This window comes from Mobula hypostoma, chromosome 23, assembly GCF_963921235.1.
Source record: "Mobula hypostoma chromosome 23, sMobHyp1.1, whole genome shotgun sequence".
NCBI lineage: Eukaryota > Metazoa > Chordata > Chondrichthyes > Myliobatiformes > Myliobatidae > Mobula > Mobula hypostoma.
Window position 1 is genome coordinate 27,337,309 of NC_086119.1, and position 4,042 is coordinate 27,341,350.

Sequence of the window (4,042 nt, forward strand, 5' to 3'; positions counted from 1 at the left end):
TGTTCTGGGAGAGTCCAGGGATATGAAAATGTGATGGTTTTTGATAATGCCTGGGTGAAAGAGGTACTAGGTAGAATCAAACAGTTAGACTTGATCTAAAGATAAATGTGAAGTGACTATTGGCTTCATTTTTTCAGATTCACCATTTGCAATTCCAAAGCAGCTCCTCATTAAATGCACAAGACTACACAAATACTGTGATGCTGTGGGTGGGTCCTATTTTTTTTAAAACTAAATTTGTGTGCAAGCTTCTTCTTAATGCTCCCAAAATGTAGCACCTCACATTTTTCAGCATTAAACTCCATCTGCCATCTTTCAGCCCACTCTTCTAACTGTCCTAAATCTCTCTGCAAGTTTTGAAAACCTACCTCATCATCCACAACACCACCTATCTTAGTATCATCTGCATACTTACTAATCCAATTTACCATCCCATCGTCCAGATCATTAATATATATTACAAACAACATTGGACCCAGTACAGATCCTTGAGGCACACCACTACACACAGTCTGACATCTGACACACAGTTATCCACCACTACTCTCTGGCATCTCCCATTGAGCCACTGCTGAATCCATTTTACTACTTCCATATTAATCTCCCTCGGGGAGACTTGATAAGGTGTTTAAAATTATGAGGGGCATTGACAGAGTTGACGTGGTTAGACTTTTTCCATTGAGAGTGGGGAAGATTCAAACAACAGGGCATGGGTTGAGAATTAGAGGACAAAAGTTTAGGGGTAACATGAGGGGGAAGTTCTTTACTCAGAGAGTGGTAGCTGTGTGGAAAGAGCTTCCAGCGGAAGTGATTGAGGCAAGTTCTATGTTGTCGTTTAAAGTTAAATTTGATAGAAATATGGACAGGAAAGGAATGGAAGGTTATGGGCTGAGTGCGGGTCGGTGGGAATAGGATAGGATAAGAGTTCAGCACAGACTAGAAGGGCCGAGATGACCTGTTTCTGTGCTGTAATTGTTATATGGTTATATGGTTAAGTCCCATCACCCCAACTGGGGCATAGGTCACCGACAGTAGTTTGCCAGTGTCTTCCGGCCTGGACCAGTCCATCATGTTGTCTCTAAGTGTAGTCCATCTTCTTGACACATCCCTCCTCCCCCAGGGATGAGGTCTTCTGCTGCCATTTCTGTAGCACTGGGTATTTACATGATAGGGTTACTCACCCCATGCCCAACCCTCCTCATCAGCTGGGTGTGTGACCATCCACGGCAGAGTTTGTGTTCAGGCTACTTATTTTTATTTTTAAGACAAGTTGAATAGGACAAAGTATAAAAATTGGACAATTTGAGCTAATTGATAGATTTTTTCCATGATCTAATTGTAAATTTTTTGGTATATTTTTCCTTCTTGCTGGCAATTTGATGTTTATTTTTAGAAGCTTTTTGTATGACGCATGGCTCCGGGGTTGTACACCTAATGGTTTTTTCCCCACTTTTTCTACTTAGTAGGGTTTTTTTTATTATCACAAAGTTTTTCAATCTTTAAGATAATGCCTTTTTTTCCCCTTGAGACATTGTAAGCGTTGTTACTTCGATGTACTCATTTTTTTTTGAATAATATAATAATAAAAATATAAATATAATAATAATAAAAAGATTTGAAAAAAAATAATTGGACAATTTGAGGAGTGGAGTAGATTTGATTGCTGAAATCTGCTATACATTTCCTTTAGTTACTCTACACTAAAATCACAGCATGGAAAAGCTCCAGCCAGGTTGTGTCGATGTTTTTACTTCACAAGAACCTTTTCCGGACCTGTTTTTTCGCATAGCAACAATCCTTTCAAATTTTCTTTTGAGGAAAGCTTAATGAATATTGGAATTTTATGCAAAGCAGCCAAAGGTAACAGATGTACATGTAAGGATATTTAATACCTTTTCAGATGTTTGGTAGTGAAAATAATCAGGATGCAGCATTAGAAGTAATTGATGGTCTGATGCATTTCATAACATAGAGCTATACACTAGTCTCTACTGTAAATCAGCAACCAAATTTTAATTATCTTTCTACATTTTACCTTCTGCTCAAGTCAGTGCTGTGAACGTCAGCTTTCTTCTCCATTTATCACAGCCCAACAACAGGATATGGTGGAACCTTGTGATGCCCGGTCTCCTTACAATGACACTCAGAAAAACAACCAAGCTAAAAGGCAAAGCTCTTATTGAGCTAATATGTTAGTGGATCATGTGACTTTTTTTCTATTTTCCTTTTGCTGTGTGCCTCATTCATTTGTATCTTTAATTAGGTGTTATCTAATTACATCTAGAAGTCCTCCAGCAGAAACAAGTTTTGTCTTGTTAACCACTTTCTCAACATGTTGCCTATAGACCAGTTAACAAAGCGAAACTTCTGTAAAGAAATGAATGACTATGTGTGGAACTATTCAAGTCCCAAACAGTTTCATTACCTTTTTAAATAATTATATAGGTGCTATGTCATTGATTGCAAATCATGGAAGGACTGATTGCAAGCAGTTTTCAAAATTTGACCAATTATAGGAAGGAGGAGATTGTACAGTTCAGGTTACCAATTAATATTTATCACACAACCTCCATTATATACTGGAGCCATAGAAATGTAAGTTAATACACAGAGATAAGGTGGGGCTTGATGCAAATAGCTATTGCAGTTCCTCCCAATGAAGTACGTGGACAAAGAAAATGCAGCGGATAAAACAAAACTGTTGAAGTATTCAGAGGACAAACAGCATCTACAAAAAGAGGAAAAGTGGTGATGTTTCAGTCCATTGATGACCTGCTATGTCAGATGCTGCCTGACCTGCTGAGTATTTACAACATAGTTTTTATTACTGATGCACCTTCTGTTCTTATTCCAATTTCTAGCCTGTCTACTTTTATCTTTGAATCCACGATTCTAAGAATTTCCTTTCCATTTTCTGTTTGAGCAATGTTTAAATTGAATTACAGAAGACCAAAATATACGCAGGAAACAGAAAATTGAAAAAAATGTTTATGTTCTTTCTTTACTTTTTCAGGATGGAAGGTAGATTCAACTTTTCAATTTTGCTTAATTACCATTAAAAACATTGTTACTGATACACGGAGTTACTGACAATGCATGTTTACGCGTAGAATATCCAGTGTGTTTCTTCGGGAGACTGTGGAGTTAACTATTCATTAACACACGGCTTGGTTCTTATCCAGTCTCCCTTTATTTTACAATGATCCTGTTGACCTTGATGTGCTCATCTCCTCAAAAAAAGTTGAAACCAAATCAGCTTCCTTATCTCAAAAGCGGTTCTTTTGACAAAATGTAAAATGCAATGAGTAAGAGTCAATCATATTTTTGAGCAAGCAGTTTAAGTTTCACTCGCTAAAATCCTTCAGCTTTAAAGAGAGAAATCCAAGTCACTTCAATTGTCCTTTAAATCTTTAATATACACAAGAAGTTTACGCAGTACGTCGTACATGTTCTTCGTACATTACAGGAAAAAAAAGGAAAGGTATACTTTTCCGTATCTATTCTCACGTGGTCACATTATTCTTGATTCTGCAATCAACCAACGAGCATCAAATATTTCCTTAAAAATTAGACATCTTTGGAAACAGGATTTATTCCCTCAAAGGGGTAATAACTTTCCCAAACTTCCGCTATTTGGAAATTGGAACTGCAGACTGTAACCACTACGAGGCAACGCCAGAGGGCGCCGAATTCTTTATACTTTATTGTCGCCAAGCAATTGATACCAGAGCGTACAATCATCACAGCGATATTTGATTCTGCGCTTCGCGCTCCCTGGAGTACAATTCACACGAATGCAGAATAAATTACCATCAAATTGCCGCGCATCATCCCACCGGTATTATTTTTCTCAACAATCCTGAAGAGAGGTCAGATAATGCAGGAACAGCTTTGTGGTCAATCCCCGGAGAGGGAACAATTCCATTCATTGCAGAGCTAGTGATGAAAGCCGCAGCCAATCAACAGGAAGAGAAACTCGTGATCTCGTACAGTTGTCCAATCAGATCGCGGGAATATCGTCCGGCTCTTAAGTTGCGCCAAA